Raw genomic sequence first — 22,784 nt, forward strand, 5'->3', positions numbered from 1 at the left:
AAATTGCTATCAGTTTTGCAGTGTGGTAGTATTGCTAGTTTTAGCTCTTCCTGTTTTGTTTTGTTTTTTAATCATTTACTTACATTAAGTGGGATTCCTGGATCAAAGAGTAGAAATGTTTTTATTACTCTTAACATTTTTTACTTAAAGAGCAATGCCCTTCCACCTAAATAGTGCGTTTAATATGTGTTTATCTCTTTTTTCTCCTCAGATCCCACTACCCCAGCAGAGGGAAAAGAGCACAGTGCATGTTTGGAAGACCCAAGGTAGAGACTGAACTGAACGAGGTAAGCTGCAGCCTGGTGGCGAGACGTGCAGCGAGGCCCAGCCGAGCCAGAAAAAGCAAACATCGGAAAGAAACAAGAGGCCACCACAGAACACGACAGCCTCTTGCGAAGGTACCATAATCTACTTAACCTTTCCCTGACGTGCAATGTTGTGATGGTTAATTTTATGCGTCAACTTGACTAGGTCACGAGGTCCCCAGATATTTGGCTAAACATTATTTCTGGGTGCGTCTGTGAGGGTGTTTCCAGAAGAGATTAGTGTTTGGCTCAGTAGACAGTGTGAGAGAATAGAAAATAATAGAACATATATATATATATATATATATGTATGTATTGGTCTTTGTGCCCTAAACCCTTTAGAGCTCCTAAAACCCGTGTAAGTTGCTAAGTGATAAGAACACTAGGAGCATCTATTATTCCCTATTTGTCTTTGATCTTGTCTCTGACACAGGGGCTCCTAAAACTTGTAAATTTCTAAGTCATCAGAGCACTAAGCTCGTCTTCTGTTCTATTGAGGTGACGCTGGGTGCACTCCTGGGTGGGGGCCTGGTCACCGGGAAGTCCAAGCCATGGTTAGAAGCTTGGATTTTCAGTCCTCTCCCTGCATCCTCCAGAGAGGGGAGAGGGGCTGGAAATAGAGTTAATAACTGATCTTGCCTGTGTGAGGAATCCTCCATGAAAATCCCACTTGTAGGGGGTTTGGGAGCTTCCAGGTTGGCGAACACATCCACTCCAGGAGGGAGATGCACCCCAGCCCTACGGGGACAGAGCCCTGTGCCTGGGATCCTCCCGGACCTCGCCCTAGGTGTCTCTTCATCTCGTTGTTCATCTGTGTCCTTTATGATGCCCTTTGTTAAACTAGTAAAACGTAAGTAAGTGTTTCCCCGAGTTCTGTGAGCTGCTCTAGTAAATTCATCGAATCTGAAGAGGGGGTCGTGGGAACCTCCGGTTTGTAGCCAGTTGGTCAGAAGCCCAGGTGACAAACTGGACTTGTGGTTGGCATCTAATGTGTGGTCAGTTGGGGCGGGGAGCAGTCTTGTAGGACAGAGTCCTTCACCTGTGGGATCGGACGCCATCTCCAGGTAGGTAGTGTCAGAATCGAGTTCAATTGCAGGACACCCTGCTGGGGTTGTGGATTGTTTGGTGGGAGGAAATGCACATCTCTGGTGACCAGAGTGCTGTGAGTGTCCTGTGTGAGGAGTAGAGGAGACACACAGGAGGAAGGCTGAGTTTTTTCTAACTCAGGAGGAGGACTGGGTCGTTTTTCTAATGCACTGAGTAAAGCAGACAGCGCTCCCCAGCGTGGGTGGGCGTGACCCAGTCTGTTGTGGGCCTGTATTCAGGCTCTGTCCATCTATCCTGTTGATTTGGTTTATCTTTTTTGTGTGTGTTATAAGCAATGTTTCAGTGACTACCCCTGAACATGCCAAGAGTGGACTTCCTGGGCCGTGCTCTTCAAGGGTTTTCTCAAGGTTCCTGATACACACTGTCAAGTTGTTTTGAGAAGGCCCACCCCTCTCACACTGCTGCACACTGAGAGGTGGTGTCAGCATCCCTGAGTGGGCAGTGTTTCACACGAGAGCACTGGCACCATCAAAACCCTGACACTCCCCACTCCTCTCCACTTTGGGGTCCTCGGTTCTGCCTGCCCGTGGGGCTTTTCCAGTGCCTCTCATTTTTATCACCCCTCAGATAACCCGCTTTCCTCCGTCCTTCCCCAAATGTGTTTCATCAGGAGTCCAAGCCCAACTTGTAAATTAGCTAGCTATAGGATTTGGGGCCCGTCATTTAAATTCATTGGAATCCAGTTCTCTCATTTGCCAAGTGAGAGGATTTTACTACATAATCTCTAAGGTCCTCTCAGTTACAGTTTTATTTATAATATTGAATAATTGAAAATAACCTAAATGTTCAACAACAAGGTTTGGTTAAGTAAGTCATGACATACCCAGATGGTAGAATACCAAACAGTAATTTTTTTAAATGTATTTTTATTATATCGCACGAGAACAACTCATGTTCATCATGCTAAGTGACAGCAGCATGACACTGTGTGATTCCAGATTTGTATGTACAAATCTTAGTGTGTAAAATTAAACAGAAACATACCGTAAGACTAACAGCAGTTCTCTGTATGATTGTATTATTGGTAATATATAATCATAAAAATGCATTTTCTTTCATTGTAAAAATCAGATACTGAAGTGGGATCAGCTTAAAGCTCCTTGGCCTCTGTGCAGGTTTTCTTGACCTTTAGGCAGGGTTAGGCCCTTTGTCCTGAGCTCCCACTGTATCTAGAACAAGCCTTTGTTACAGCCAACACTACCCTGCATCGTAACTGCCAGCCACATGTCTGCTTCCTACTGAATTCTGAGGCTCCTGACGGCAGAGTTCTTGTCTTGTTTATCACTCTAGCATGGCGCCTGGCACTTAGAACACGCCAGGCACATGCTGACTAAATGTTGAAACAATGTCTGTTGAAACTATAGACCAAAGTGATCAGATTTAATTCTGAGGCTTGGTATTGCCCACTCCTTTTCAGATTCCACAGTCAGCAACACAGGCATCTCAGATAATATTTTTCCTAAAAGCTTTGCCTACAACTTGGGTAAATTGCCACTGCGAGACGGGTGCTGCTTGGGTGTCTGGGTGGGAAAGTTCCTTTGAGGGATGTGGAGACATCGGACAGCTCTACCTAGCGGCATCCAGCATTTGCGCATGCATCTACCTCCCTTACTGGGATTCCTTGCTCACCGTGCAACTTCCAAGTTGTAATTTGGCTTCCCGTGGAAATGTCAAAACAGTAAATGTGCTAGCTGGTCTGGAGGGCGTAAGAGACTGTTCCCTCGGGCAGTTGTGTTTCTCATGGTAAATTAATGAATTGGCAAAATTTGGATTCTGTTGACCCAGTGAGGTGCCGCCACCCTGTGAAAGTCCCTTGGCATGCTTCGTACCATCTATCTTATCTCCAGCAATAGTGGAGAATCAGAGGGGAGGGCTCGTTGTCCGGAATGCTAGGGAAAGGATACCCAGGGTGGAAGGGAAGCTGCCGAGGTAAACTTCGGACACAACTGGACAGCTGTGGACAAACCTTCAGGTTTGGGTACAAGAAAGTTTTGGTATGGATTAATTCTACGCGTGACGAGGAGAAGACCAGGACAAACTATGCTATGATCCATTATAGTTACACGTTAACAGAAAAGGCACTAAGATGTCCTTAGCCATTTACTCTCTAAATTGTTTCTCCTTGTGTCTGTAACTAATCTAATTGATATTCATGTTTAGCTACTGTATATATATGTCTGTATATATGTATATATATAGTTTTTAACAGAAAAGGCTTTTATTTATTTATTTTCAATTTTTGAATTTTATTTTAGTTTTGTATACAGCAGGTTCTTATTAGTTATCTATTTTATACATATTAGTGTATACATGTCAATTCCAATCTCCCAATTCATCACACCACCACCACCCGCCCCACCACCGCTTTCCCCCCTTGGTGTCCATACGTTTGTTCTCTACATCTGTATCTCTATTTCTGCCCTGCACACCGGTTCACCTGTACCATTTTTCTAGGTTCCACATATATGCATTAATATACGATATTTGTTTTTCTCTTTCTGACTTACTTCACTCTGTATGACAGTCTCTAGATCCATCCACATCTCAACAAATGACCCAACTTCGTTCCTTTTTATGGCTGAGTAATATTCCATTGTATATATGTACCACATCTTCTTTTTTATTTATTTGTTTTATTTTTAACATCGTTATCGGAGTATAACTGCTTTACAATGGTGTGTTAGTTTCTGCTTTATAACAAAGTATATCAGCTCTATGTATACATATATCCCCATATCTCCTTCCTCTTGTGTCTCCCTCCCACCCTCCCTATCCCACCCCTCTAGGTGGTCACAAAGCACCTAGGCAAATAGGATCATGGCACTCCCATGTGTGAAAATCGCCTTTGGCTCTCTGTGAGTACCACATAAAGTCTAAATTCCTGAGCTGGTATAGAAGGGCTTTCACAATCTGACACCATTCCCCATAATATGGCCCATGTCCTAGACACACTGCAGTCTTCAGATTGTTCAGATGAGCTTCCTGCCTCATCATGCTTCTTTGTCTTTGCACCCCCTATTATTCTGCCTGGAATGCTTCCCCCTGCCTCTTTGGAAATTTTGTTTGCATCCTTCAAAACCAAGATAATCCATCATGTCAGCAAACATAGTTTCTTGCTCCCTCCTTTGGGTTTTCACAGTCCTTTAAACAAACGTATTCTCTAGCAATTACCCTCGGTATTATAAATACCTGTTTGCGCATGTTCATTTCTAACTAGACTATGAACTTCTTGAGAGCAGAGGCCTGCCATTCATCTCTGCGGAGCCAGTGCTTAGCTCAGAGTCTGACTCATCATAGATCCTTAATTCAAGTTTATTGAATTTATTAATCAAGCCATAACCAAGGCATCCCATCCATTTAATTGCAAATGAAGTCACAAAGATGGAATTAACAGCCTCATTTTTTTTCTTCCAGTTTTACTGAGATATAGTTGACGTACAGCATTGTACAAGTTTGAGGTATGTGGTATAATGCTTTGATCTACATCCATCATGCGGTGATTATAAGTTTAGTGAATATCCATCATCACATAGATACAAAATTAAAGACACAGAAAAAATTAAAAATTTTTTCTTGTGCTGAAACTCTTAGGCTTTACTCTCTTAACAACTTTCACATATAACCTACAGCAGTGTTATATTACGTCGTACGTTATATACCTAGTACTTATTTATCTTATAAGTGGACGTTTGTTCCTTTTGACTGCCTTCATCCAATTCCCCCTCCTCTCAACCCCCCTCCTCTGATAACCACAAATCTGATCTCTTTTTCTATGAGTTTGTTTTGTTTGTTTGTTTGTTTTTTTAATGCGGTATTCGGGCCTCTCACTGTTGTGGCCTCTCCTGCTGTGGAGCACAGGACGCGCAGGCTCAGCAGCCATGGCTCAGCAGCCATGGCTCACGGGCCCAGCCGCTCCGAGGCATGCAGGATCCTCCCAGAGTTTGTTTTTGAAGTGTGATTGACCTACAACATTATGTGTTATGTACCAGCCTCATTTTTATCAGCCTCTTGATAAAGAGATGACAAACACTGAGTGCTTCTCACAATGCCAGCTCATGCAGAGCACAGAAAAGCCAAATGCATTGGCCCTGGCCTTGAGTAGATTATAATAGAGTGGGAAAGATAAGACTTCCATTCATGAAACAAACGGAGGACAACATTAAGAACGTTGGAAAGCCATGCTGGTTGTAGCAGGCATCTGAACTGCTGGGGCTTGAGGCCAGAAGGAATGTGAGCAAGTCCTCCCTCACAGCCCGCCGTCCTTCCTAGTAGCACCGTTGGCAGGTAGGGTCACTTGGAGTCTAGTGAGGGAGGCGGGAGGGAGACATTGCAATGCGTGTGCTCAGAAAAGTTTTCCATATGAAGCTAGATCAAACGTACTATTGAGGAATATGTGGTTTGGGGATTGGTAAAGAAGAGGGTTGGGAGGAAAGCATTTGAGAAGGTGAAACGAGGTGGGAAAATGCTGGATATTGGAGTTTAGAGGCACAGGCAATCTGAATCAGAGCTTTAGGCACCACGGTTGTTTGAAGAATTCCATTGTGCTGTGTAGCCAGAGATAGCAATAAAAACAATAAAATCTGTTCTTCCTTTTGCTTTACCATCTACACAACGCTTATGGATCCTTGAAATAGTCATTGGGTCCTTATGACAGTCCTGTCTGGTGCGCTGGGTGCTTAGAGGTTGAGTCTTCCTTGACCTCATCACACCACACCGCATCTTTGGCTAAGACAGAAACCCTCCCCCATGCTCCAGAGGGCCCCTGAGCTTCCCCCTGACATGGCATGTTCACATGCTATGTTTATTGGTTTATTCCTGGGGAAAATAGGCACCATGTCTTATCTGTGCCCAGTACCTGGAATAAAATAGGAGTTTGGTGAATGTTTGCTGCATGAGTGATTGAATGCATGGATGTGATACAATGCATGGCAATCCTACTTGCTATTATGTTATCTCTGTCAAGTGTCTCATTCTCCACCTGAGTTCACAAGCTACTCAACAAGCCCCCAGCAGTAAACCCAAAGATCACACCCCATCTCAGAATCCCCAGCCTGCCAAACATTGAATGGACAGAGTTGCCCAAGGATCAGCTGGAGCTATCCCTCCTCCAGGCGTGGAGTTACTATAGGCTGAATAATAAAGATAACAGAGCTTTGAGCCTGGCATGGCATGCCTGCTAGAGCACAGAAACAGACATGACCCAGCAGCCCCAGGCTCTGCTGATAACAAAGGCTTTCTGAGCAATGGTCCTTCAAAGCAACAAATCAAGACAGACAGCCTGCCAAAAACATGCTGACCCAGCAGACTCAGAATCCCTTACCCGCTGAGAAACAGCCCTCCCAGCCCATCCACCACTTAGACAACTCAAATTAGATGGTGAGAACATCAAAGAAGCAGAGTGTGTCTTTGTGGCTGTAGGAAAGCTCCTGGGCAACCTTGCCCCACATACTCCCCTCCCTGCCTCTCAGGGAACCTGAGGAATAAATACTTTCATCTGCCTGTCAGATTTCTACCCATCCTCCAAGGCTCAGCTCCAATGCCACCTCCTCTGTGATGCCTTCACCCATCTCAGAACAGCATATTAGTAGGTCAAGAGTATGTTTTGATGTTGTTCAGGGCAAGAGTCTCTGCACTGCCCATATTCTCATCTTCTGATCCATCACCTCTTCCCCTAAAGAGGTACATATAAGGGGAAGCTCTATGGGGAACAAAGAACCCCTTTTTACCCAACACCCCAATGCAGAGCTCTCTGAAAGAGCAGAATTGAATGATAAAACTTGAAACTCAGATTGGGCTTCCATCTCCTCCCAGAGCCAGCACCCTAGTCCTGGGTCTTAGCACCTCTCAACATGGCAAGGATGAATGTTCAGGTGTGTGGGAGGGAGGAGACTTTGTCAGTCTCAAGCAGGCTCCCAGTTCACTCATCAATCCTGCCACATGGGAGGGGTGGGCGGGAGAGGGGAGAGATTGATTGATTGATTATTGCTTATTCTTTTCAAATCGGTTGACCCCACTCATGTATAAATATGGCTTGGTTAATGGCTTGGACTGTGATCAATCATAATAGCAAAGGGTAGTGTGGGGCACCTTCCTTTCAAATGTGACTTTAACTCTAACCACTGATCACACATCCATGGAATCAGATTTTTAAAGCGACTCTTCAGCACTCAACATCCATGTTCTGATTTGAATCCACAAATGCCTCGTGAACCATCTAAGAGGAGGGAGAATGTGCAATCTCTTCATCCTGTCCTTGACCAGAGCATTTAAGACAATTTATCCTATTTCACGTGCTTCAGCGTACAAAGAACAGGTTCTGCTGCTATAACAAAAATTCTTGATTTGGGGGCAGGGCAGTCTAAGATGGTTAAACAGCAGGTGTGCCCCACCTCCAATAATATTTCCCTGCCTCTACAGTTACAGGCATGCCCCACCCCCAGCAATCTCCTACAGCCTTGCTAAAACCAGTGAGTGGCCAGACAGGGGATGCCTCTTGATCACCTGGCCCTGGCGGCCAAAGGGGCTTGCGTTCCTGGGCCCCCTGGGGCTATAACAATTGGAAAAACAGTTCTGGGCAGACTGCCATACATTGGGCACTGCACAAACAGCAGACTGAAGCACAACTCCAGTCTGCTTGTGAAAAAGGTCTATTTACTTGTCCTGGAGCTTCAACCTGAGAAAGTAAAATTATCTATAATTACAGTAATTACTTAAGGGATACACAAAATAAAAAGATGTAAAATATGACATCAATATGTAAAGCATGGGAAGAGGGACTAAAAATATAGAGTTTTTAAGATGTGTTCAAACTTAAGTTATCAACTTAAAATAGACTGGTATATGTATGGCTGTTATGTGTGAACCTCATGGTAACCACAAAGTAAAAACCTATAGTAGATACAAAAAAAAAGATAATGAAAAAGGAATCTAAAGATAACACTAAAGAAAGTCATCAAACCACAAGGGAAGAAAGCAAGAGAAAAAGAAAAGAACAGAGAAGAACTAGGAAAACAACCAGAAAACAACACAGTAGCAATAAGTATATACCTATCAATAATTACTTTAAATGTAAATGGACTAAATTCTCCAATCAAAAGACATAGAGTGGTTGAATGGATTAAAACAAACAAACAAACAAGATTCATCTATACGTTGCCTACAAGAGACCAACTTCAGAGGTAAGAACACACACAGACTGAAAGCAAAGGGATGGAAAAAGGTATTTTCTGCAAATGGAACATAAAGAAAAGAGAACTCTCCTACACTGTTGGTGGGACTGTAAATTGGTGCAGCCACTATGGAAAACAGTATGGAAGTTCCTCAGAATATTAAGAATAGAACTATCATGTGATCCAGCTCTTCCACTTCTGGGTATTACCTGAAAAATATAAGAACAGTAATTCAAAAAGATAAACACACCCCTATGTTCATTGCAGCATTATTTACAATAGGCAAGTTATGGAAATAACCTAATTATCCATTGGTGGATGAATGGATAAAGAAGATGTGGTATGAAATCCTGCCATTTACAACAACATGGATGGACCTTGAGGGTATTTTGCTAAGTGAAACAGATACCATATGATTTCACTTGTATGTAGAATCTAAAAAAATTGAAACAACCAAACAAAACAAAATTCATAGATATAGAGAACAGATTATTGGGTAGAGAACAGACTGTTGGTTACCAGAGGAGAAGGGGGTTGGGGGGGCAGAAATGGGTGAAGAGGGTCTATTTATGGTAATGAATGGTAACTAGACTTATAGTGGGGATCACTTTGTAGCATATATAAATATCAAATTACTATGTTGTACACCTGAAACTAATATAATGTTATATACCAATTTTTACCTCAAATAACTATTTTGACAGGCTGTAGTATCTCCTCAGATACTTTAGCTGAGAAAGAGTGGAGACCAAGGTTTCACATCCATTGGGGTGGCTGGGTCTTCTGGCATTGGTGAGGGAGAGGTTAACCGTGATGTGGCAGCCAGGGCCTCTTAGCCATGGGTTGCCATAGAGACAGTCCTGTGATACTCAGTACTATAGGCAACCGTACCAGGCAGCCTCTCCTTGCTCAGCCTATAGCAGGCATGATGCTGGAGATGGCCGCCCTGGTCTTTCCTTTTCCCATTTAGAGACCTCAGAAACTGCTGCCCTGAGGATCCATGTGAAAGAACTTCTATACTTCTGGTACATTTTCCTGCTCTTTTGCCCTTTTTCTGGGAAACAAGCAAAGCAAAACAAAACAAGAGCTCTGTTTTAGGAAAAAAAAAAAACTCAGAGGGGACCTGCAGTTGGTGAGCTGCACAGAGAAGCATTGCCCAGACTGGGGTTAGACAGGGCCCATCTCTATTCTGAGATCTTTCTTCCTTGTCAGATGATCATTTATCCAAACCTTCCCAGACTCAGAAGTGGACCCCTGACCTGGCTGTCTTGCCAGCTGTCAGAGCACGCCATTAAAATGCTCTTCCTAATTCTAACGAAAACAAAGATAATATGTTCTAACACAATGCTAAACACTTTAAATACTTTACCTCCATTTTATAGATGAGAAAATTGGGATACAGAATGTCCAGTGACACGCCTAAGGTCATACAGCCGGTTGACTCCAAAGTTCATGCAGTAGCTACTCTGCTGTTCTGTCTCTGATGCTTGGCTGAAACTAACATCCCCTGTGACTTCTCCTCATTGGTCCTTATTCATTCTCTGGAGCAATAGAGGATGAATTTCCTTCTGTTTCACAGCCTTGTCCCTTGGAGAAAACGTTCATGATAGCCTTCAGTGAACTTAAAGCTCTGTGGGCAATTGTGAGAAATGGTTATGCTCAGAAGGCAGCGTTTTGCCTCTCCTCGTTCCCTTCTTCTCCACGATAAACATCGCTGTTTATCCTTAAAATGTATAATAAGAGTTCCTGCTCATTATTCCCAACAAATGCATTGATCTCAGTCTTTCCAGAAAAAGGCAGACAACCCTTGATCGCTGCGCCTCCAGCCACCCCCTCCACTAGCCAGCATCAGGCCAGCAGGGATGACATCTGCCCCTCACCACACCATCAGCTTACACACTGTCTGGCAGCCACTGAGGGAGGAACAACCTAGGAGGCTGCACTCAGTCCCTTGGTCCCAAGAGTGGTGTCCATCACAACAGGTCATCTGACTTCAAGCAGACTTTGGGAAGACAATTTGGTGACAGTTTAGTGACAGACAGGATGCACCTTTGGGTATTGACTAATTGTCAGGCACGGGTTGAATTCCCCAGAAACTCACCTCTCCTTCTGCACTGTGCCCTCAAAGAACAAACCTACAATCAAAGGATGACGGTGATTTTTCTCATCCCATTGGATCATTTTGTAGGTAAGGAAACTGAGACCCAGAAAGATGAGACTATGTTACCCAACAGAGGCAGCACCAGGAACCAAATGCAGGTCTGTCTGAATCCAAAGTCTACCTTCTTAACCACCACGCCATAAGGCATACTGGTCATCCCAGTCTCTGGCATGGACCAAGCACCCTGACTCTGGGAAATCTCTAAAACGGACATTGTAAAGTACCATATAGAATTGGTGTGAGTGCTACATGGGATATAATTCGTCATGTTCCTAGCACAGTGCCAAGCATGGAGTAGCTTCTCCATCAGAGGTACCCAGTGTCGTCAGCAGGGGCTGGGACCCATCTCTCTCTCGTGTTTCTCTGGTAGGGCCTCTGTACATCTGCCTCACTGGCGCTCCTTATCACAGCAGGGGCAGGGATGGCACTGTTTGGGACAGAGAACAAGGCAACAGCCAAAGCTTGGCCCTCAGTGAGCTTGCAGTTCAGCAGAAGACAAAGAGGCGACACCCATCTTCTGCATCTTCTCTGCAGAATTTGATGCAGCTGTGTGATCCCTCCTTCTTGAAGACCCTTACTCTCGTGGTTCCTGAGAGAGCACTGTCACTCTTTTTCCTTCCTACACAACCATGAACTCTTTGGCTGACTCTTCATTCTCCCCTGGATCTCTTCATGTTGGGGCCCTCAGGGCTCTTCCCTCTCATCTCCAAAGAGCCCTTATTCTAGGTGACGTCATCAGGTCTTATGATGCTAAATACCAAGTGGATACTGATACCCTGAGCTTTTTCTCTTCAGCCTTAATCCCTTCCTAAGCTCCAAGCTCTAATATCCAACAAACTACATGATGTTTCCCATCTGATATTTCCTGGGCTTCTTAAACTGAACATTTCCCAAACCGAACTGTGATTCCCCATGCCAAACCGATTTCTCTCCCCCACTCCCATCACACTTACCTTTGGTTCCCACAATTGATTCGTTCAGTGTGTGTGTATTGAGTGTCATCATTATGCCAAGCATTATATTCTAAGCAGCAGAGAAGAAGATAAAGTAAAAAAGACTAAGTCCCTTTTTTCATAAAGCATATAGTTTGGTAGGAGAGCCAGAAGAGAACCAATAATTCATTTAATAAATAACATACTGTACTTTTAGAGACCAATACTTGCCCCTCCCTCTACATCCCATGTTGCTGAAGCCAAAGTGTTTAAAGTCATTCTTGACTCCTGCCTTTCTCTTACCTTCTCTCTCTCTCTCTTTCTGTTTTTTGTTTGTTTGTTTGTTTTGGGCTATGCAGCTTGTGGTATCTTAGTTCCCTGACCAGGGATTGAACTCAGGCCCTCGGCAGTGAAAGCACCGAGTCCTAACCACTGGACCACCAGGGAATTCCCTCCTTTACCTTCTCTGTTCAATCTACGGGTGCGTTCTATCAGCTCTACCCCCCAAATACTTCTATTTTGAATAGAGTTCTTAGTGGTGAGGTGTTGATAATGGATAGGATAAGGAATGATCACAGAACAGGCCATATGCTATGTCTGGAGAAAAAAAAGGAATAAGATGAAAAAACAATATTCGTCCATTCTTTAGAGAAACACAGGGAACAGTGATCCATCTCCAAACACACTCACTTTGGTTTGCGGGGCAGTTCATGTTCTTGCTGCCTTTGGGTTTTGTATTGCTCCAGGACTCCATTCTTTGTGGTGGGGCTCCTATGATTCCTTATCTTGCTGAAGTGGGGTGGTGGTACTTGTCTTGCCATTGTATTCACGCCAAGAAAGATCTCAGATTGTTCTATGAAGCCTGACAGAGGCACAGGTGCAGGTGGATACCATTCCATGCCCCACCGTCCTCACTGATATATCTCTGCCCCATCCTGTGAGTCAGACCCTTAGAAGTGTCTTGCAATGTTCAAAGGAGGGCTTTCCTCGTGGGGTAAGCTAGATGGAACCCCAAAATAAAAATAGCAGGCATAGCAGGTGTCACTTCTGCAGGGTGGTCATGCAATGATCTGTTAGACACGGCTGGACATAGAAATGGGGGGCAGGAATGGCGTTTCTCCATTGTCCTTACACAAATGGAGACTGGGGGTCTGCAGGGTCTCACCTGGCTCCCACGTGGTTCCCGAGTCCTGGCAGTTTTCAGAGCTTTCTCTATGACGTGGGGTGAACGTTGGGAAGATCCTCACGTCGACTCCTTACCTTTCTGTCTGGTCCCACTGGGTCTCATCCAGACTCTACTTCTCTCTTTTTCCTTTCCCAGCCTGGCATTGAGGGTGAATGGAGAAGAGCCTTGCTTTCCCAGTCTGTACAAAATCTGTCGCTGGAGTCCCACAGTTCTCCCCTTCCTCCTGAGACCTCACGTTCCAAAGCTCAACAGCAAGACTTAACCACTTTGTCAGTCTCCTGAGGCAACTTTATAGAATGTCTAGCTGGCCGAATGATGAAATAAGTATGAGAAAAACACATCAAAATAGCACATCAGAATCTCTCCACAATGATTGTTGTCATGGAGGAAGGTCCAAAATGGTGAGGCATGCTGCATCTATAAATATAAGACTCGTGGAGTTTATGAAGAGTCCCCATGTGCTAATCTCCCTTCATCTTCTCATCAGTGCTGTGAATTAGTTACAATTAATACAGACAGATGATAGGTAAAGAGCTAGTGCTTAAATGCGGGTTTTCTGCTTAAGTTTAGTGCATTATTCAATCCCAGGTGAGAATTCATGACTACCAGTTCTAATAGATCTCTAGTCTGGGCCATCTGAATTTCCCTCAAATAGCCAACTTAAGGCATTTCTCCCTCCCTCCCAGATGTGGACAGCTCATCAGGGAAGTCATAGGCTCACTGCCCTTACTCATTGGCCCGAGTGAGCCCTGGCCTGTTGTTTTCTACCATTCTCTGGAGAGAGAGGCCTGATTTGAAGTCAAGACAGGAAGATGGGTCTTTAGAAAGTGGCGGGGAGGCGCAAGCAGGCTTCCAGGCGAATTTGATGGGGGTGGGAACGAGTTGCACACTTGAGCTTTAAAGAGCAGAAAACAGACGTGAGGTGTTCAAAGCACGAGCAGCACGAAGGGCTTGGTGCTGACGTTCCTTCTAATTTGTTTTTAATTAGACATTTTTCAAGGGGGTCGGGGGAACCTGAAATGCTTCTATGAGGATCTGAATTTTAACCCATCTGCTGGGAGCCCTTTAAGGACACTGTGGCCTTCCATCCTTCTTGTTCTTTTCCTAGACAGGAATGGAGCTGAGGGGAATCTGGAGCGGACCTTCGCAGCTTTGGGTGGAGAGAGGCTATTTTTTTGTTTCTCTCGATTGCAGCGTGGTAGGGCGTAGGGGCAGGAATGGAGGCCTGCAGTTTATATAATTTGGGGAGGCCTCTTTAAGAAGAAGAAAAAAATTGGTAGAAGAACCAGTATTTACTTAGAATGAGAAAACAGTCAAAACAAATTTCTAGAGCCTTGGGAACTTAGCTACCTTTTTTTTTAAAAAAAAAAAAAATCTCTTCAGACAATTTACAAAAATAAAAAAGAACAGCTTAAATAGAAACACTTTCGGATGACATCCTGGTGTCCCCACTCCTCCTGGAACATTCTGCAACTCCCAGAGACTCCCAGCATTACAGGGTCTCTACAGCGGTGGGGGACCCTGAAACTTAAGCTCCGTTAGCTTCATGGGAAATCGCTGCGGGGAGGAGGTGGGACAGGCATCAGTGAGGGTGGCTGACAGCGGGTCGCAGGGAAGAGGATGTCATGGGGGGTAATTACCCTTCCCCCCACCTTGGGAGCATCCCTGGGTTGTGGGGAGGCAGCCACCCCACAACTGATCCCATATCAAGCAGGTTGGGCATCTCCGCTCAGCAGTCTGGGGACCCACCAGCAGGTTCAGCTGGCTGAGGGCCTCTTTCAAGGCTCCTCCCACTTCATTCCAGGCTTCAAGTGGTGGCCAAGGAAGGCTCCAGATTGGAGCATTTTAAGCTTTTCTCCTGTGTGGATCCCTTTGGGAATATAGACTCTTTCCCCGGAGTCCCCTGGGAACTTCCCTCCGTGTTTCTTCTCCAGCCTAGAGGGAATGAGACTTCTGCTCTCTCTACCCATCTGGGGTAGGTCTGGGTGAGGGGACTCCATCTCTCTGCCAACCCCACCTACAGACTTCTCACAGAGGCGAGAGGTGTTGCCAATCTGACGGCCCCCCCATTTTTTTTTTTACTGTTTCAATATAATTTTATTAGCAGTTATTACATCAGAATTCACATTTACAGGATCCAAAGGACTATCTTAGAAAATTCTAAAGTATATGTAGTTAGATTTTAACAGTAAAATAGAACATATTCTCATTATAGCACAGCCCTTGAAAAGTCAAGAATAATACTGAGAATTAAGTACAGTTCTATCAAGAACTAGAAATGAATTCTGTGTGCATAGTGTGACTTAAAGTTCCATGGAAGTATAATACGTCTATGGATGTGAATTTCAGTGGCAAACATCATTAACTTCCAAACAACTGACACCAAAGGAATTTCCAATCAAAGCACAAGCATGGTGGCTTTCGTTCAATGTAGAGCTGTGATAATTCTATAGAGACCCTGAATCCTTAAGTCTTGTGACATGATTTTATGCTGTGACACTAATACAAAACACATCAACTCCAATGTGTAGATTCTGACGTATCATGACAAGAATATGGCCTTTTTCTATATCAGTGTGTTTAATGACTGTCCCGACAGGACCCAAGATCACTTTCTTCTTTTACTTCTGACTCCTGGCAAGGTGGATCCCACTCCCCTAACCCTGTCCCTGCGCGTCAAGGATAAGGCCCCGCTCCCTTTCCAGGCTGGCTGGCCAGACCCTCATGTCTGCTCCAGCATCTGCAGCTGTACCTGGGAGGTGAGGCAGGCAGGCGGTCCTTGCTCGCGTGGCTAATGGGGCAAGAGAGCTCGGTGTGCACCACAGACCCAGCATTTCTGTAAGACGAGGAAATCCTTCTGGGCTCTCTGGGCTTGTGCATCGGCACACATCATCAGAGGAGCTCTGCCCTGGGAAGCCTCAGATGCTGGCTCATGAGTTCTGATTTACAGGCTTTTTTTTTTTTTTTTTAATGAGTTCCCTATTGCGCTATTTTTCCTTGATTAAGTCTCCTTCAGTTGAAAACCCAAAAGGAAGGAGAAGTGTGTGACAGGATTCAAGTACCGGAATGCCATCTGTGCCCCAAGCGCTCCCGAGTGCACACATGCAATTTTGCATCTCATTGCAGGGATGCCACAGACCTTTCTAAGGAAACCAAGGAGATCCTCTGAAACAACGCTTGCCAAACACGAATGGGCACGGGAATCTTGTTCGAATGCAGACCCCGCCTGAGGAAGTCTGGGGTGGGGCTTGAGACCTACATTGAGTTTGCAAGTTCCTGAGCAATCTCAATGCTCCTGACCCAGAGCATCTAGACCCTCAACCACTCAAAGGCGGTCTGGCACCAGCACCGCCTAGGACCTTGTTAAAAATGCAGCATCTCAGGCCCTACCCCAGAAACCTTGGCCACCACTGAGTAGCTGACAGCCCTCTCATTTTTTCCCCCTGCAATCTCATCCAGGATTATACGATATAAACGGTTGCAGCTGTGCTGAGCAGGACTTAGTTAACTTAGAGGCTGGTCAGATAGGAAAATCACTAATTTCCCCAAGGAGCCAGGGCGATGCCACCAGCAGCTGGTCCCCCTCTGTGAGTCATTGGAAGCTGCAAACAAGACCTCGTGCGATGTTTGTGGAAGGTAATGTGGATGAATTAATGATGATGCAGGAGCTGTCGCAGAGGTGATTCTTGACTCTCTTAATTGCGCCATTTCTCAACCTTAATGCTGCCTCGCTGCCATTTCTGAATTATATGTCCACACACATCCAGAGACACACACATCATAGATTAATTCTCCCGCTCAAACTGATGAACTACCCAACACATAATTTATACTCATTTATATTTGCCCTAATCTAGCCAGACTCTTTTCTTTCTACTCTGTCAACCAGAGTGCTTTGAGAAAATTAGTCTCTAGACGGCACCCCTGTATTCACTGTCCGTGTAAGTCCATTCCAAAGCTGTACCAGAAAATCAGGGCTGAGAAAGTTCTAGCCTCTTTGCCGACCGCATTCTGATGAGGCACTTGAAGCATCCGGTTGGCTCAGTACTTTACATACTGCGGGTGGTGTTTTGTTCCATCGCAAACAAAACGTGTTCCCATCAGACTCTGCCACGCTGCTACCCCAGCACCAACCCCCCGCCCCCAACCACCACCGCCAGCCTGCACTCACTGTCCTGCTAAGCTAGCAATGCTGTTTCTCTAGTCAGCATACCTAGCTGTCTTCCTGGCTTTCCTAGTCTCACTTCCTCAGACACCTCCCCTGACTCCTGGTCACAGATGCCAAGAGACCTTGGCCGCGTTACCCGAGCCAGAGATGGCGCTCTCCTGCCCTGCCTTCCTCAGGCGCGTGGGGGAGAGACCCACAGCTTTGCTTTTGCTTCAGTGGTCCTACCCGTTGTTGGTCCTGCCGCCTCTGATTTCACGGATTTGGAGCCTGGCTCGCCCAGGCACCGCGCCGTGCGGGACACGTCCTGCCCCAGCTAACGTGTGGGGCTGTGTCCGCCTTTAATCTCAGACCCGAGTGCTCCTGGAGTCTTCCAGCCTCCTCTGGCCCTTCTGACATTGACCCAGAATTTAGATGGCTGCCTCGACACGGCTCGGCCTTCTCCTCCCCGTCTGGATTCCCAGGTTGGCGCTGCTGCGCTGCCTCTCCCAACAAGTGCTGTCCTACTGTGGTTCCAGGCCTGGCAGGACCCACGCTTCCATTAGAATCCAGACGTGAGCTGCCTTCTCCAGCTGAGCGCCCTGCGGGGACTTAACCCCTGCGAGCCTCCCCAAGTGGAGCCAGATGGAGACAAAGGACATGGGCAGTGTGAGGAGTCATGTTCATGGCCATCCAGTGACCTGCTGTGGGATTGAGAGCGTGGATGCGGAGAAAGATTGAGGGACAGAAATGTAAACAGAGTCTAGTTCCTCCCTTTTCCACACGGTCTTGGCCCAGTGACCTTGGGTGCATCGTTTGACCATCTGGGGCCTCGGTGGCCTCATCTGTGATGAGGGGATACCGATTCTTTTCCCGATGATGGGGATTTGGAACAGATCAAACCTTGTGGTTTGATCCAGGACCCAGTGACTCACCCAGGCCATGGGGTGGGTATGGGGGTGTCTGATTCACCTGGAGGAAAGTGGAATTCTTGTGAGGACCAGCAGAAAAGCTTGGTCCTTCCTCCCCAGCCCACACTTTCATTCTACTTTCTCTTCTCTCCAGTAGCCCCTGTCCTGAAGCTGCTGGTGTGGTCCAAGTGACTCCCAGAGCAATTCTGCTGGCTGACCAGTGCGCAGGCCCTGCCATGCCAGCCGGGAGGGAGCAGGAAACAAGCCCTCTCGTTGAGCAGCCTTTCCTCAGAGCCTGTGTGAGCAAAAGCTGCCCAGTGGACGTGCAGGGCAGAAGCTGACCTTGGGGGGGGGTCTCTGTGTTCCCTGACCCCCTTCTTCAGGCCCTCTGTCCCTAGCACAGCCCCCCTCTTAAGCCTGTGGATACCTCTGGACCCATCGGTTGTCCCCATAATGAATAGTGACAGCTCATCAAATTACCGGCTTGCTCCGCTGGCAGTGAGGTTAAGGGCTGGTGAGGCTCATTAGCACCTGCCTGCAAGGGGACTGGGCAGCACTGCTCTCCCCCTCCGGAGCCAGCCTCTCCTTCCCAGGCCACACGCTAGCCCTTCTCTGCTGTGTGTCTCCCTCCACGAGTGTGTCGTGAACAGTTGTGAAGAGGGTCACGGTCGTTTGTCGTTTGGTAGTGGCGACAGGGGAAAGCATGTGCATGATTTGCTTTTGAAAATGTATAATAAATTGAAGCAGTCATTTCCTCTCACTAGGAGCCCAAGATGCTTTCTTGAGTAGGAGAGGAAGGGGTAGGGCCACTGGGAGCTGGGCTAACCCACCCCAGGGACGTGAGTGTGAATGTCATCCGTGATGTCTGTGGCCAGTGGAGGAAGATTGAGACCAGGACTGCTGACTGTCTTTCCTCCTGACTGTTGGCTGGGACAACGATGGATTTGTGAGGAACCCAGAGTTAGAACCAAAGAGATCCTCTGAAACAGCCTGTTTGGAACATGAATGCATGTCAGTCACCCAAGGATCTTGTTAAAATGCAGACTTTGATTCAGTAGGTCTGGAGTGGAGGCAGTTGGCAATATCCAGTTACTGGTGTGAAAGACGGGGAAATGCAGTGAGGCTTCTAGAATAAAACTACGCAATGCCATCTTCAGGTAGAAGTCTGGAGGATGGATGTTTTCTTACATGGTCTCTTTTCCCAGGCCTACTAAGAGACTTTTACTAGGTCTCTTTTCCTAGACTCCTAGACTCAAGTACTCAAGGAGAAGGGCCATGCTGGTCCCCAGTGACCATGATGGAGGTGGTTACACCTGCACAGACTCACGCATGCTATTTTGGAATGACTGGCCTCCCCGTGAGACATAGTTACATCACGCTTCTCCAGAGTTAACTGAAGTCACAGATGAGTAGAAATTTAAAGCTGGAGGGGACTGTACAAAATCTCTTGCTCAATCTCCTATTTTAAAGATGGTGAAACTTAAGGCCAAAATGCTTGAACAACTGGTTTTGCCCCTGACACAGGGCCTGACCCATCAATAATGGTTGACCCAACTGATGCAATGTCCAACGTCATATCTTAAAGTCCATCAGAACAGGAGCCTTCTGTTGCAGTTTTCCAACTTTCTACACTGGGAGTTGCAGCCTCATGTCTGCAGGGCCCAGGACCTAAGGTGGCCACGGGGAGAGGGCTGGTTACGGGCCGCAGGGAGATTGGTTGGCACTTGATTTTTTCCAGAAAAGCCCAAACCCTAGAGTTTTAGGTGAAATCTGATTTTTAAGTATCGGCAACCAATTCACATTTAACATAGAGTACTGTGGAGCCCAACAAGACAAGTTGCTAGGGCAGATACGCTTGCTCGTTTCCAGGCGCTAATCTTCATGAGCGTTAGGGAGTAAAAAGTAATGCTAGTTCCTGTCTGTTTGGCAGAAAAGTTCATGCAGAGCCAAGGCTCAGGAAATACTCTCCCTGTTAGCTTAGTCAGAAAGAGAGCTTCTTCCCTGAATAAAGAAGGGAAGCCTGCTGACAGTCAGGACGTGGGCGATGGATCAGACTGCAGAAGTCTCTCTCCCTGTAACCAGAATAAGATAAGATGTTTGAGAGATTTGACTCGGGTTGGAATGTGCTTGGAAACTCCCTCAGGATAGGTATCTTTGTTACTCCAAGTCAGATGACTGGGGGTTTGTCTGAGCTTAACTTCTCACTTAATGAGAAATCCATGAATGTGTTCTCATGTCTATATACACATGCCATTAGGAAATCCAAGCATGTCATGACCATAGGACAGTTGGACCAGGTACAAACTGTAGTTTACCTGTATGTCGAATAGAGATATTTTATAAATGTCTTATCAACATACATATGGGAAATGTGCACACAGTCTACATACAAGAAAGTGCACATAAGAATGGCAGACAGTGATTTTCACAAACTGAACATAGCTGTAAAACCAGCCCCCAAAGCAAGAAAGAACATGACCAGGAGCCCCTTAAGCCCCCTTTTCTGGTTACTGACACCTCCCCCACCCCAACCCCACCAGGGTGACCACTGTCCTGACTCCCAACAGCGTAGATTATCTTTCTTTGTATACGAATTGTGTCTGTCTTCCTTTGCTCAACATTGTTGGTAAGATGAATTAATCCATACTGTGAGTAGTTACGCTACTGTATCATTGCTATGTAGTATTCCATTGTGTGTATATAACCCTATTTATCCATTCTACTGTCGACGCTTTGGGTATTTTTCCATTTGGGGGTTATTACAAGTGGTGCTGCTGTGAGATTTTTGGTTGATCTCTTTGGATGAACATATGCACAGATCTCTTTGGGAACAGAATGGAGGGGCCATAGGCTCTGCCTCAGTTAAGCTCTGGTAGCTGCTGTCAGTTAGCCAAAGTGAACGCACGCATTTCTGTTCCCACCAGCAGCGAATGAGCGTTCTGGCTGGTCCACGTCCTTGCCAACACTTAGATGTTGAAAGACAAAAACTTAGTTTTGTTTTTCATCTGGTGGAGGTGTAGTGTATCACATCACTGTTTTAATTTGCATTTTCCCGATGACTAATATTAAAGTCAAGCACTTTTTTGTATATTTAATGGCCATTGGAATATCCTTTTCTATGAAGAGTCTATTCAAATATTTTGCCCATAGAAAAGGTTATCTTTTCACTCTCCTAATGGTGTCTTTTGCTAAATAGAAGTTGTTAACTTTAACGTTCACCAATTTATCTTTTTTTTTTTCTTTATGGTTAGCTCTTTCATGTCCTGTTTAAAAAATCTCTGTCTACTCAAGGTCACAAAGATGTTTTCCTTGAAAAGCTTTATTAATTTTTACCTTTCACATTTCAAGTAGAGACTGATGTAAGCTTCTTTTTATCTCCTAAAGATACTTTTTCTCAGGACCAGTGAAACTATAGCATGGCTGAGGGACAATGCCCCACAATGGTAGGAGCAGGGATCTGAAATCAGACTGCCAGAGTCTTCCACTTACCAGCTGTTGGACTTGAAGCAGTTGCTAAACCTTTCTGTGCCTCATTTTTGTTTAGGGGTGATAATCCTGTCTTGCTCATGGTTTTCTTGTGACGATTAATTATGCTAACCTACACTCAAGGCTGAGGACAGCACCTGACGGCAAAATGAGCATTCACTTAGGGATCGTTATTATTATTGTTGGACTTAATTTAATAAGCTAAGGGTTGGGGCTGGGAGAATGAAGAAGATGGGGGGGAGGGGGAATCAGTGTTGCAAATGTTGAAGAGGGTGGAGGGGAAGGAATAGAAAGCCAGGCACTCCTATGCATCTCTGAAGTTAGCTCACAGATCAGAGACTGTCAGTGTATAAGCCGAAAGGTTCCAAGAAGTTCGCTCTGGGAATGCAGGGTAACAACGCTCAGATGGCCAGGAAGCACCCTGCTCACGGTTATCCCCTCCCCTGGGACTGGCCCAGGGAGCAGGCCACAATCCCAGTAATGATTTTAAGCAGGAAATAGATGATGATCTATTTAACCAGTGACTCTAAAGAGCAGCTGTGCTTTGGGGAGGAACCAGCTCTGCTGACCATCCAGAAACTCAGCTCCTGGGACCCAGATTCCAAGAGGTAGATTCTCATCGGGGGCTAAGATGGTTTGTCCACAGATGGTCCTGGCGGGGAGCAGGCACTCCACCCTGAGCCCAGGAAGCAGAAACTTGAGGACCAGATCATTTAGTGAGTCAAAGAATTCCTCAAGAGAACTTCTAGAATTATGTATATCTTTTCTGCAGAAAGATTGCCAGTACATTTAGAATATCATACCCCGTAGTCCAGAGCAGGGGTCGGCAAACTTCATCTATAAAAATCCAGATAGCAAATATTTTGTGGGTCCTATGGTCTCTGTTGCTACTTCTCCATTCTGCCGCTATATCCTGAAAGCAGCCGTAGACAATACGTAAGCCAATGAGCATGGCTGTGTTCCAATATAACTTTATTTATGGACACTGAAAATTGAATTTCATATAATATTCATGTCACAAATTTTTTTTAAATTTTTCTCCAACCATTTAAAAATGTGAAAACCATTCTTCATTCAGGGGCCATACACACACAGGCAGCAGGCCAGATTGGTCCAGGGGAAGGAGTCTAAATCAGTGTAGGTCAGCGGTTTTCAAAGCATGGTCCCTAGACAAGTGGCATCAGCACAACCTGGGAAGCTGTTGGAAATGAGATTTCTCAGGCTCAACCCAGACCTACTGCATCAGAAACTGGGGGTAGCCCTCCAGGTGATTCTGGTACACGGTCAACTTTGAGGATCATTGGTCTAGAATTCAAGTTCTTCCATGAACTTACTTTAAGCCAATTTTCCTGCCTTTTGTCTCTCTATATCTTTTTTTTTTTA

General features: G+C 45.6%; 1 long non-coding RNA gene across 1 annotated transcript in view; it reads left to right on the forward strand.

Annotated features, from left to right (window-relative positions):
* The window catches only part of LOC115855811 (uncharacterized), a 203,696-nt gene that overhangs the window by 46,733 nt on the left and 134,179 nt on the right, over positions 1-22,784 (forward strand). The window contains exon 2 of the long non-coding RNA XR_009560299.1: positions 212-398. This is a non-coding gene — a long non-coding RNA (uncharacterized lncRNA). The remainder of the gene's footprint in view (positions 1-211; positions 399-22,784) is intronic.

This window comes from Globicephala melas, chromosome 20 (assembly GCF_963455315.2).
Source record: "Globicephala melas chromosome 20, mGloMel1.2, whole genome shotgun sequence".
In the NCBI taxonomy this organism is placed as follows: domain Eukaryota; kingdom Metazoa; phylum Chordata; class Mammalia; order Artiodactyla; family Delphinidae; genus Globicephala; species Globicephala melas.